General features: G+C 39.3%; 1 protein-coding gene across 6 annotated transcripts in view; it reads right to left on the bottom strand.

The window, feature by feature from the left end:
• LOC139259794 (RNA-binding motif, single-stranded-interacting protein 1-like) overlaps nucleotides 1-13984 on the bottom strand; it is a 769398-nt gene that overhangs the window by 685019 nt on the left and 70395 nt on the right. The window contains exon 2 of one of the 6 annotated variants that reach the window (XM_070875547.1): nucleotides 8113-8215. The exons of the other annotated variants lie outside the window; for them this stretch is intronic. The gene's annotated coding sequence lies outside the window, so the exon portion shown is untranslated. The remainder of the gene's footprint in view (nucleotides 1-8112; nucleotides 8216-13984) is intronic. 6 annotated transcript variants of the gene reach the window in all.

The raw sequence follows: 13984 nt of genomic DNA, 5'->3' as shown, positions 1-13984 counted from the left end.
GGAAGGTTATTTGTGTCTTCCTTAGTGAAGACAGAACCGAAGTAATTGTTCGATTGGTCTGCCATTTCTTTGTTCTCCATTATAAATTCACCCGAATCCGACTGCAAGGGACCTATGATTGTCTTCACTAATCTTTGTCACTTCATATATCTATAGAAGCTTTTGCAGTTAGTTTTTACGTTTCCCGGGAACACCCGATCTAACAGTATTGTGGAAGCACCTTCACCACACGGACTACAGCAGTTCAAGAAGGACCACCACTACCTTTTCAGGGCAACTAAGGATAGGCAATAAATGCTAGCCCTGCCAGCAACGCCTTCATCCCAACAATTAATTTTTTTAAATGTTATATATATGCCAAAATTATTTTCCAAACAGGTTTTCACCACAGACTTTTACAAGAGTCTAACTATGACATGATCCATTCATTGTTTTAATCATCACCCAATTCCCAACAAATAACATCTAAATAAAAAAGATTGTGTTTATGAAAAGCAAGGTTGTGGAGATCATTGCCTTTAACTCAATTTAGTTCTTGAATGCATTACTGACCTCAAAAACCCAGAAGACCTGTCACAAATAGTGCATAGCATCATTACAAATCCTACAATGGAATACAAAGTTTCACCTTACCTTGTAAAGACCAATGCCAGATCATCACATAGTATGCTCCAATTTCCCAAATGGCAAAAAACCGAATATAGTGAAGTGAAGTTATTCAACATTGCTTAGGAGATCAGGGAATAGAAAAAGCTTAATTTTTCATTACTCATCTTAATTCCCATCTCATATTTCACAATTTTTGCACAACAACATTGCAACTTCCTGTCTAAAACTTCACATTATTCAAACAGCCTCGTACAGAAATTAGAAATAGGTAATGTGGTGGTTATGTCACTGGACTAGTAATACAGAAGCCTGGACTAATAATCCAGAGAATGGGAGCCCAAATCCCATCATGGCAGTTTCAAATTTCTACTCCGTTTAAAAAATTTGGGATATAAAAAGCTGGTATCAGTAAAAGTGAAGCTGTCGGATTGTCATAAAAACCCAACTGGTTCATGAATGACCTTTAGGGAAGGAAACCTGCCGTCTTTACCCGGTTTGTCCCATCTGCGACTCCAGGCCCTCACTAATGTTGACTATTAATTGCCCTATGAAGTGGCCCAGCAAGCTACTCAGTTATATCATACTGTTACAAAGAAAACTCACCACCACCTTCTTAGGGCAACTAGGAATGGACAATAAATGCCGGCCTTGCCAGCAACACCCACATCCTGAGAACGATTTTTTTTAAACAATGACACTGCTTAACAATCTACCTGCAGCTATTTAAACATTTCATGGAGGAAAATATAAGAGTATCATAGCTCAGTATTTCAAGTTGTTGGAGCATTTCATTCTCAATCAGAAGGTCCCAATTCCCAGGCCTGGAGCTATCTGCTCTTCAATTCACTTGCCCCAGTTGAGCAAGTTTATTCATCTCCTGGCAGGGCTGCTGGTGAAATATTTCATGTTGGCATACACCCCATCTCAAAAGGCAGGTAAAAAGACATAAATTACAATCGTGTAGCATTCAGTTTATACTGATCAAATATTCCTTCCTCCCCTGTCCATCAACAATGCAAATATTTCAAAATTAAGAAGATAGTCGAATACTGCAGGCAAGAGGCTTAAATATTCAAATTGGTTGGTTACCACCTGAACTGGAAGTTACATAAGAACATAAGAAATAGGAGCAGGAGTAGGCCACCTGGTCCCTCGAGCCTGCTCCGCCATTTAATAAGATCATGGCTGATCTGATCATGGACTCCGTTCCACTTCCCTATCCGCTCCCCATAACCCTTTATTCCCTTATCGCTCAAAAATCTGTCTATCGCTGCCTTAAATATATTCAATGACTCAGCCTCCACAGCTCTCTGGGGCAGAGAATTCCATAGATTTACAACCCTCTGGGAAGAAATTCCTCCTCATCTCAGTTTTAAATTCTGAGACAATGTCCCCTAGTTTTAATTTCCCCCATGAGTGGAAATATCCTCTCTGCATCCACCTTATCTAGTGCTCTCATTATCTTATATGTTTTGATAAGATCACCTCTCATTCTTCTGAACTCCAATGATTATAGGCCCAACCTACTCAACCTATCTTCATGTTAACCCCCTCATCTCCGGAATCAACCTAGTGAACCTACTCTAAACAGCCTCCAATGCAAGTATATCCTTCCTTAAATAGAGACCAAAACTGTATGCAGTATTCCAGGTCTGGCCTCACGAATATCCTGTACAACTGTAGCAGGACTTCTCTGCTTTTATACTCTATCCCCCTTGCAATAAAGGCCAAGATTCCATTTGCCTTCCTGATTACTTGCTGTACCTGCATACTCACTTTTTGTGTTTAATGCACAAGGACCACCACGTCCCTCTATACTGCAGCACTTTGCAATTTTTCTCCATTTAAATTATAATTTACTTTTCTATCTTTTCTGCCACATTTTCCCACATTATACTCCATCTGCCAATTTTTTGCCCACTCACTTAGTCTGTCTATATCCCTTTCCAGATTTGTTGTGCCCTCCTCACAATTTGCTTTCCCACCCATCTTTGTATCATCAGCAAACTTGGCGACATTACACTCGGTCCCTTCATCCAAGTCATTAATATAGATTGTAAATAGTTGAGGCCCCAGCACTGATTCCTGCGGCACCCCACTAGTTACTGTTTGCCAACCGGAAAATGACTCATTTATCCCGATTCTCTGTTTTCTGTTAGTTAGCCAATCCATTATCCATGCTAATATATTACCCCCAACCCTGTGAACTTTTATCTTGTGCAGCAACCTTTTATGTGGCACCTTATCGAATGCCTTCTGGAAATCCAAATACACCACATCCACTGGTTCCCCCTTATCCACCCTGCTCGTTGCATCCTCAAAGAACTCCAGCAAATTTGTCAAACATGACTTCCCCTTCATAAAACCATGCTGACTCTACTTAATTGAATTATGCTTTTCCAAATGTCCCACTACTGCTTCCTTAATAATGGACTCCAGCATTTTCCCAACGACTGACATTAGGCTAACTGGTCTATAGTTTCCTGCTTTTTGTCTGCCTCCTTTTTTAAATAGGGGCGTTAGATTTGCGATTTTCCAATCCGCTGGGACACCGCCAGAATCCAGGGAACTTTGGTAGATCACAATCAATGCATCCACTATCTCCGCAGCCACTTTTTTTAAGACCCTAGGATGTAAGCCATCAGGTCCAGAGGAGTTGTCCGCCTTTAGTCCCATTATTTTACTGAGTACTACTTCTTTAGTGATAGTGATTGTATTAAGTTCCTTCTTCCCTACAGCCCCTTGATTATCCACTCTTGGGATGTTTTTAGTGTCTTCAACTGTGAAGACCGATACAAAATATTTGTTCAACATCTCTGACATTTCCCTGTTCTCCATTATTAATTCCCCAGTCTCATTCTCTAGGGGACCAACATTTACTTTAGCCACTCTTTTCCTTTTTATGTACCTGTAGAAACTCTTACTATCTGTTTTTATATTTCATGCCAGTTTACTATCATAATCTATCTTCCCTCTCTTTATCATTTTTTTTGTCATTCTTTGCTGGCTTTTAAAAGTTTCCCAATCCTCTGGCCTCCCACTAGTCTTGGCCACATTGTATGCCCTTGTTTTCAATTTGATGCCATCCCTTATTTCCTTAGTTAGCCACGGATGGCTATCCCTTCTCTTGCAGTCTTTCCTTCTCATTGGGATATATTTTTGTTGAGAGTTATGAAATATCTCCTTAAATGTCTGCCACTACTCATCAACTGGCCCATACTTTAATCTATTTTCCCAGTTAACTTTAGCCAACTCTGCCTTCATACCTTTGTAGTCTCCTTTATTTAAGCTTAGGACACTGGTTTGAGATCCAACTTTCTCACCCTCCAACTGAATTTGAAATTCAACCACGCTTTGGTCACTCATTCCTAGAGGATCCTTTAGAAGGAGATCATTTATTAATCCTGTCTCATTACACAGTACCAGATCAAAGATAGCCTGCTCCCTGGTTGGTTCTGCAACGTACTGTTCAAGGAAGCTATCCCGGATACACTCTATGAACTCTTCCTCAAGGCTACCTTGGCCAATTTGCTTTGTCCAATCAACATGAAGGTTAAAATTGCCCATGATTATTGCCATTCCCTTTTTACAAGCCTCCATTATTTCTTGATTTATACTCCATCCAAAAGTGTAGCCTATAGATTACACCCACCAGCGACTTTTTCCCCTTATTATTCCTTATCTCCACCCAAACTAATTCAACATCTTGATCTTCTGAGCCAATATCGTTTCTCACTAACGCACTGATCTTATCCTTTATTAACAATGCCACCCCACCTCCTTTTCCTTTCTGTCTGTCCTTCCGAATTGTCAAATACCCCTAAATATTTAGTTCCCAGTCCAAGTCACCTTGCAACCACGTCTCTGTAATGGCTATCAGATCATACCCATTTGTATCTATTTGTGCCGTCAACTCATCTATTTTGTTACGAATGCTACGTGCATTTAGATAAAGAGCTTTTAAATGTGTTTTTTTTAGCATTTTTCCCTGCTTTGACCCCAATTTCAGATTCACCGTTATGTTTATACATTCTGTCCCTTCCTGGCATGCTCTGATTTTCATTTCCCCCAGTGCTACCCTGCTCTATTGCCTTCTCCTTATTCTTTGACTTTTTAAACTTTCGCTTACCTGAATCCTCCTCCCCACTAATTAGTTTAAAGCCCTCTCTGCAGCCCTAGTTATTTGAATCGCCAGGATCCTAATCCCAGCATGGTCTAAGTGAAGCCCGTCCCTTTTAACCCAGTACTGGTGTCAGTGTCCCACAAACCAAAACCCATTTCTCCCACACCAGTCTTTGAGCCACGTGTTTTAACTCTCTGATCTTATTTACCCTCTGCAAATTTGTCACCTTGTCACCAACAGTGCACCTTGTGACAGTAAATCCAAGTGCCTTCCTTCAGAAAAATTTCTCTGACCCAAAGTGTTAAAACATTGTATACCCCATAAGCCGTTTCACTGACAGTTTTGAGTTTCCATTCATTCCAAAAGGTTGATTTAAATTTTTTATAGAAGCAGTTACGGAACAAACAAGCTGAAAATTGTTTATTCGTTCCTGTTCTCAATCATACATTCCTCTTTTGATAATTCTCAAAATTCGAATGCATAAGTAGCATTAGGACTGTTGAACAGATCAAATACTTAACATTATGTACAAAGTATCAATAAAACCTCATCAATAACAAGCACAATGGTGCTTATACTTACTGTCACGTAACAATGCACTTAAGGAAAAAAGGCAAAAGCAGCACAATTTTGTTCTTTCTGGCAGATCCACATGCACACACTTAACAATAGGACTGCTGCAGAACCAAGGACATTATGTATACAGCTTACAAGATCAAATGTCATATATATATTTAGAACAGTCAACCTAAAAATAGATTTGTGCGAACAAAGCACTTGATTTTCTAAAGCTATCTGAGGCCAGTTCTGTTAAGGTTACTTAAGAAATATTTCCAATAACCTATCACTTTTATACTCCCCAACTACAAATGTTTTATAAAGGACTCAAAAGAGATCAGCTTATTTTACTAAGCATGTGCTTCATAGCTGACTTACTGCACTGACAATAGTTTTGTATGCCACAATTATGACATGCTGTAGCATGCAGAAATTATTTTGATCAGTTTTCAACAAAAGAGAACAAAAATAAAAGTATAAGATCAGATTATGTGGTAGAAATATAAAATGTTAATCATTTACACATCCTTCACCTTTTGCAAGCTTCTATTCTTGATCCTAAATAAATATTTAAAAGATTGGCAGTCCTCAATGTAAAATAAATCACCCGGTCCAAATGGGATGCATCCTTGGTTACTGTGGGAAGTAAGGGTAAAAATTGCGGAGGCATTGGCCACAATCTTCCAATCCTCCTTCGATTATGGGGTGGTGCCAGAGGACTGGAGGATTGCAAATGTTACACCCCTATTTCAAGAGGGGGAGATGGATAATCCTGGCAACTACAGGCCTGTCAGCATATCATCGGTGGTGGAGAAACTTTTAGAGACAATAATCCAGGACAAAATTAATTGGCATATGGAAAAGTGTTTGACTAACTTGATCCGAGTTCTTTGATGAAGTAATGGAGAGGGTTGATGAGGGTCAAGTGGTTGATGTTGTGTATATGGACTTCCAAAATGCATTCGACAAGGTACCACATAATAGACTTGTTAGCAAAATTGAAGCCCTTGGGATAATAGGGGCAGTAGCAGCATGGATACAAAATTAGATAAGGGATAGAAAACAGAGAGTTGTGGTGAATGGCTATTTTTTGGACTGGAGAAAGCTATACAGTGGTGTTCCTCAGATGGATGAGGGCAGTGTGGTTAATGTTGTGTATATGGACTTTCAAAAGGCGTTTGATAAAGTACCACATATTAGGCGTATTAGCAAAATTAAAGCCCATGAGATTAAAGGGACATTGGCAGTGTGGATACAAAATTGGCTAAGGGATAAAAGCTGAGAATAGTGGTGAAAGGCTGTTTTTCAGACTAGAGGGAAGTATACAGCGGTGTTCCTCAGGGGTCAGTATTGGGACCACTGCTGGTTTTGATATATATTAATGACGTGGACTTGGGTATACAGAGCATAAATTCAAAGTTTGTAGATGACACGAAATTCGGAAATATAGTAAACAATGAGAATAGTAGCAACAGACTTCAGGGGGACACAGACAAACTGGTGAAATGGACAGTCACATGGCAGACGAAATATAACGCAGTGAAGTGTGAAGTGATACCTTTTGGTAGGAAGAATGAGGTGAGGTGATATAAACTAAATGATACAATTTTAAAGGAGGAACAAAGCTTTGAAGGTGGCAGGAAAAGATAAGAAGACTGTTAAAAGAAAGCATATGCGATTCTTGGTTTTATTAATAGAGGCACAGAGCACAAATGCAAGGAGGTTCTGCAAAACCTTTATAAAACATTAATTAGGCCTCCACTGGAGTATTCTGTTTAGTTCTGGGCACCACACTTTAGGAAGGGTGTCATGGCCTAAGAGAGGGTGCAGAAGAGATTTACTAGTATGGTACCAGGGCTGAGGGACTTCAGTTAGGTGGAGAGATTGGCTAAGTTGGAGTTGTTTTCCTTAGAGCTGAGAAGGTTAAGAGGAGATTTGATAGAGGTGTTCAAAATCATGAAAGGTTTTGATAGGGTAAATAAGGAGAAACTGTTCCCTGTGGCAGAAGGGTCGGTAACCAGAGGACACAGGGTTAAGGTGATTGGCAAAAGAACCAGAGACGACATGAGGAAACAAGGAGGCTGCAAGGTGGAAAAATCAGGAGCTTAAGCATTGTAGGAATTGCACGTGATCTAGACAAAAACTGTATTGTCCACCATACTTTTAAAGAGAAGTGAACTGAAGTATAATTAGAACCTGCAAAATTGACATGTAGGTTCAGTATCAATAAATTAATGGTCCACGTGGCATTTCAAAGATCTGTACTGCCAAGAAACAGGTCACATTTTTGTGGCTGAAAAGTGAGCAAATTCTTCTATACTGAAATTAAAAATGGGTATATGCCATATACCCATGAATATACCCACGATTATCAGAAATCTTAGAGACCGCTTGTCTTTCTGAAGCCTATAGTTTAACTCTGCTGGCATGGCCATCATACATGATGAAGCATTTTATATCTCTATCGCATTTCAATTGGTTAATTAATACCTCATTGTCTGAAATTGTTCTGCCCATTTACATTTAACCCTTTGCAAACTGCATTAATCTGCAATATTGCATTTCTTATGACTTTTAACACTTACATTCTCTATGTACATTGTTACATAGATTCAACAACAAGTGTAAAGGCAATGCCGTGCAAGACTTCAGATGGTCTTATAAATCTTGCTTCAGTGTATTTGGTTGTCAAATGACTCCCAACTGCCACTTTTGTGCCAATGCACATCTAAAACTGATTTGCATCAACATGAGTGTCATATGACAGCAGTCTAAGAATTACATTAAAATCAGTCTACTTTTTAAACAAAAATGAGTTTTACTTGACGTTTGCTTGGGCTTCCACTGAAAGGCAGCTTCCCCAGAGGAAAATCTGTGCTGGAAGGCTCTCTTCCAACCTTCCTCAAGCAGGCATCCTTAATTAATCTAAAATTTTAACAAAGGGATAGAATTAACAAACTCAAGTAATAGTTCACAATTTGAAAATAAATTGCAGCCAGAAATGTACAAATGATCAAATTCATCAATATCCAGTTCAAAAATTCATGCAAAAAGTTTTCAATTAATCTAATAATTCTAGATATTTACATTACTTTTCTGCACAAACAGAAGAATAATGAAGAATGGATTTGATGAAAAATGACATTATCTGGCTTTGATGAGGTTGATGACTTTGAAGTAGTGGTTAGAGTTGGAGACTAATTATCATGTGCTGGACACGTTGTCACCTCAACTTGGGAGTACTAGAAAATAATTTCAGATATTACATAATCAGTTAACAAACAATGGCAATGGTGTAAATTGGAACCTCCACTGTCTATGCTCCTTCAGGTGAGACATTAAACGATGGTCCATATGCCTATTCCAGTGGATGTTAAAGATGACAAGGCATAATTTTTTAATTATCAGGATGTTCCCTCTGTGTCCTGGCCAACATTCCTTCTTCAATTAGCACCACCAAAAAGAGATTAACTATTCATTCATCTCAGTGCTGGTTGTGAGACCTTCTGTGCAATATGACTGTTTTCCTACATAAACAGGAGCCTGGAAAGCACATTGGAACACTTCTGATAGAGATGATAAAATGCTATCAAAATGCAAGCAGTTCTATTTCTTTCAATTATCCACCTTCCTGATTATTGGTATATTTTTTACAGAATAAAATCTTGTTTGAGACATCACCTCATTCCACAGTCCACTAATGGCAATCTCCCCCATTCAACATAAATCAACTTCAAGGTTTATGGATTAAATCAGGGGTGTCAAATTCAACTTACATGGTGGGTCTGATCTGACATCCTGGCACTTGGCGTGGGCCACATTCAGCAAGAGTTATTTGGATACACTGGGGTAGAAATGATCCATTTTACTCCCAAAAAACATTTGCCCGTGTAACAATTTTTGGGGGTGCCTTATGCCAAGCTCTCTGCCTCAGTGACATTACTTGCGTTAGAAGCATTTAACAAATTCAAGTTTTTGTTCACTGTGCTTCTTTTAATCTTGTAGCAATTATTCAAGTTCAGCACAAAGTTAGAGCAGTAAATTTTGATATTCCTACAATATTCAGTAGTCAATGACATTCCCCATTATTATAAAGCTGGAAAATTGTGCCGTAGCTGAGTTGCATTGGCGACTTTCTCACAAGAGATGGGGGAGTTGGCCATTTTTCTGCCCCTCGCACCCTCCAAGTAGAAGATGCAGAGGCAGGCAATCCACCTTTCCACCTCATTTTTCCTCCTAAACTTTGTGTTTGGGAAATGAGTGATTCTTAGGGACAAAGTTCAAGTCAATCAACTCCATAAACACCAAATCATGGGTTGTTTGTCTTCTCATTGGAGCATTTCTACAAGGATCCCTCAGGAAATAGACTTGGTTCATTTCTATTCCTTTTCTTAAGTAAAGAATTAGTGAATGTCGTCTTGTTTTTTTTTAAACTGATGACCATAGACAGATTTGCTCCTCGCTGAAAATCAACAGCAATAAATACTGCAAGCACATATGGGCAGAACTAGAGATATGCCTGACCAATTTTGCAGCATCTGCAGTTCTGAGAAGTCTTATTCTGCTGACTGTGGTGTTGCCCATCAATTTCTTACTTAAAAGATCCCAATCTTCTTACAGTTGAAAACATTCAGCTTTCCTCAGGTTTGTAATCACGATGGACTTATCCTAAAACAGTCAGATGACTATAATGACTGATAAACTTTTCAGAATTTTTGTTTGTGAAATGCCATTTTTCAACAAAAAAAATTGATGGGCACAGCTGCAAAATTTTCCCACTTTCGAAAAGGGGAACTCACTATTTCTATAACCCATTTTTACCCTCGGCAGACTGTGTAGAAAACATTTTTCTCTACCACCTATCATTGTAGGAAGCACAAGGATTACAGGGAAACAGAACACTGCTATTTGATAGAGGACACCGGTGCTAAATTTTCTGCCCATAGACTATGAATGGTTGGAAATTTAATCCAATGTTCTGAAAAATCTCCCAAAACTAATTTTTGCAATACTCCACTAATGGATCCTACAGATCATACAACTTAGATTGATAAAGTAACTACACAGGTGTTGTCTTTCTGGTTACACATCTCACAGGACTTTCACCCAGAGTTTTTGAAATGGAAGCTCTAATTCTTTATACAGGTTGAACCCCTCTTATCCGGCATCTCGGGGCCTGGTCTATGCCGGATAAGGGATTTTGCCAGACGAGGGGAGGTCACATTAAATTGGATGGTACAGGTACTGAGCAAGGGGATATCAGGGCTGACTGGCTTGGGGCTGGGAGTGCAGCAGAGAGATCGTGGGGAGGGGGGGCGGTGGATCGCGGGATCAGGCCAGCGATTGCAGGAGTCAGCAGCGAGAAAGGACGTCAATTTGTTCAATTTGTTCATGTCAGAGCGGCCGGAAGTGTGCCGGATGAGGGGTGGTGCCGGATAAGGGAGTCCCGGATAAGGGAGGTTCAATCTGTATTTCTACATCCTGAGACTGCCATAATAAGTGAGATTTAGTTATTACACAGTCCAGCAAATAATTCCACTGGTAGAAGATCTAGTGTACAACTTTTTAATCAAAAGGGTTATGGGTAGTGAATAACTAAGTTCACGTCATTGCCCGTCATTTTCCAAAAGATGCCTTTGGGGGGCAAAATTCAACAAATGGAGTTGTATAACCTTGAACTCTCAGCTTCTCGGCATAATGAAAGCACCCACATAAAATCTCTCAGTCCTGTTGGGATATGAAATACTTAAGAAAGAATATTATTTTTGCTCCAATTTCATTTGTTTTGTTGGCCATTCAGGTAATGTTGCATTTCATCACTAGGAGAAATATATTTTTCATTGCCTTTCTGAACTGTATTTTAAAATTGTCTCAACAACAGAATGGGGTTTCATCCGATCAACTTTGCACACTACCAACATAAACTTTTAAATCAGTTTTTTACTTCACATATGAATTATCTACATCACAAATATATAATCATGGATAAGGTACTCTCCCATACATGCAACACATTCACCTTCTATCAATATTAGGTCTGGAATCACAAACAAGGACGGATTTTTTTTTTTTTTAAGTATACTGTATTGATCCAAATCAATTGAATATTTTTGACAACCAGGTTGTACACATCTACTTAAAATTGTACAATGGCAGCTCATCTAATGGTTCGGCTGGTTAAAGTAGTGAGTAGCTGAGCTATATAGACCAGAAATGTTGCAGTTTTGATCTCACTTGGTGCTCTTATGCATTCAAATGCAAATTGCATAGATTTTGTTCATAAATAACATTTTGGGATATAATATACGAGTGAGCAATTTGAGACATGAGGTGTGGTACTCACTACTTTAACCAACCGAGCCATTAGATGAGCTGCCATTGTATTCTAAGGCAAAAATTAGGCTCAGCACATCTTGGTTAGAGGGAAAAAAATTCAGCGCTCCCATTTCTAATTATTCAGTAATCCTTGCTGTAAGTGCACACGTGGACATGATCAACCTCAGCTGTAATGTCCTTAAAGTGGGGCTTTTGAGCTCTGCTGTAATTAAAGGGTTAAGAATGGGTCTCGGGACTAAAAAGAGCTAAATAGGCTTTTGTAGTGGTCAGCTTTCTAAGATGCTTAACGGGCAGAAGACATAACGCTAAGAATAACATGTCAGAATGATTAACTGTTGCAAGCTGTGTAACTTGAGAACAATTACAAATAGCCAAACTCTTGAACCACAGGAGGCCCAGAGAGGCAGTTAAACAAAGCAAGGGGTCAGAGTAACACGCTGGAGAAACTCCATCTGGTATGAAACATAGGCGAATGATTGTGTAACGCAAAAGGAAATTAGTCAATCAGCAATTGTGCACGCGGGCTTTGGGCCAATTAAACGGCATAGGGGGACCGTGCACGAGGCTGACATGCATCATTAACTGAATAAATTGCTTGCTTGAAACTTTTTATAATCAGAGAAGCCTGGCTACAGACAAACAAGCAGGCGATCTCCCCACCGGTGCAAATAAAGACTACTTGAATCTTCAAACACAGACCTGGTGTTGAGTATTTATTTTAAATACTCCACTACATTTGCCGTAGTCGGTAGGATCTCAAGCGGACATCTCATGTCAAAGGCGTGAGTATGTTTTAATTACCACGCATAGTTAGGACAAGGGCAGAAATCTGTCTGATGTCAGCTGCCTGAGAGATCCGAATCTACAGGTCTGGCCGAGACTTCAAGTCAGCAGAAGATCCCAGGTGAAACAATTACGATCGGTTATATAGAAGTGTGTCTGTGTAACGTTGCGATTGAAAATTGGTATATGTTGCAAGTAATGGTCTCACTTGTGAGGAGCAAGTAAGCGAAGTACCGCTGACAACCAATAGGTTGTAAGTATTGGTCTCACTCAGGGCGAGTAAGGGACGTACTGCTGACAACCAATAAGATTGCAAGTAACGGTCTCACTCATGAGGAGTAAGTAAAGGATGTCCTCTGACAACCAATACTGTTGCAAGTATCAATTTCACTCAGGGCGAGTATGTAAGGGACGTACTGCTGACAACCAATAACCATAGGAAGTGAGAAACTCGAGTGGGGACCAGAGGGGTCTGTGACACGGTACCTAGCAGGCAAAAATCGAAATTAATTGAAATATCAAACAAAATTGGAAACCACACGACCCACCCGCTGAACAAAGAAAATGTTGGGAGTCGGAAAAGAAACAAGAAGATAAAGCCCTCATTTTAGTCACTCGCGCGTATTATAAATTAAATAAATGGACTAGACTATTGACTGAGAAAGCAACGAAATAAACCAACAGTAGGTGTGATGGTGACAGCACCTGTCAGGACACTCGAAACAGACAGCATTATGGAAGGGGAGGGAGGTTTAGAGACAATCTCTTCACCCAGAGGGTGGTGGGGGTCTGGAACTCACTGCCTGAAAGGGTGGTAGAGGCAGAAACCCTCACCACATTTAAAAGGTACTTGGAGGTGCATTTAGAGTGTGTGGGGATCAGAAATTGAAACTGGTTTAAGTTATGACTCAATAAAAAGGAAAAAAGGGATCATGTTTTTTTCTTACTGTTTTGGTGTTTTTTTTGGGTGTTTAAAGTTTTTGGGAAGGCATGTTCCTTTGTGTGACTATGGCTCCTACCCTTTTTCCAAGTGGCATTGGGAAGTTTAATATTGGAATTACTGAGGTTAATTAACCTATTAAAAATCAGACTTTTATTATGGCCTTGATAAAATTCTAGTTGGTGTAAATTGTGTGGAGAGCCTTTAATTCCGGGCAGAAGGCATTTCATATCAATAATTCGTATGTTTTTTTTTAAAAATTCTGACAATGTGTAACGAGGGAGAAAAGGAAGAAATGCTATTATGTGCGAAGTTGTTTTTCTGAATGTTTATTTTAAGTGTAAAAGCACAGAGACTTTACAAAAGTAAAAGATTTTTAACTGGAGACTTAAACTGAAAAGGCTGCAAGCTGTGGGACTGAAGTTAACATTGATTGATGGTGTCTGTGTTTGTCGGCCTTCAAAACAAAAGAAGTTAACTCTTTCACAGGCAGCTGTAAACTCTGTTTTAATTCAATGGGTGATACCTTTTGAATATTGGAAATTTTCTTAATTTAAAGACAATATTTGCTCCTGGGGTAGAAGGAATTTTAGGATCATGTTACAAATTAACCCCTCAGGCACTTAAGCAGAGTC

The sequence above is a fragment of the Pristiophorus japonicus genome, chromosome 3 (assembly GCF_044704955.1).
Source record: "Pristiophorus japonicus isolate sPriJap1 chromosome 3, sPriJap1.hap1, whole genome shotgun sequence".
In the NCBI taxonomy this organism is placed as follows: Eukaryota; Metazoa; Chordata; class Chondrichthyes; family Pristiophoridae; genus Pristiophorus; species Pristiophorus japonicus.
Note: the sequence above shows the minus strand (reverse complement) of the source record. Positions and strands in the feature narration are given on the sequence as shown.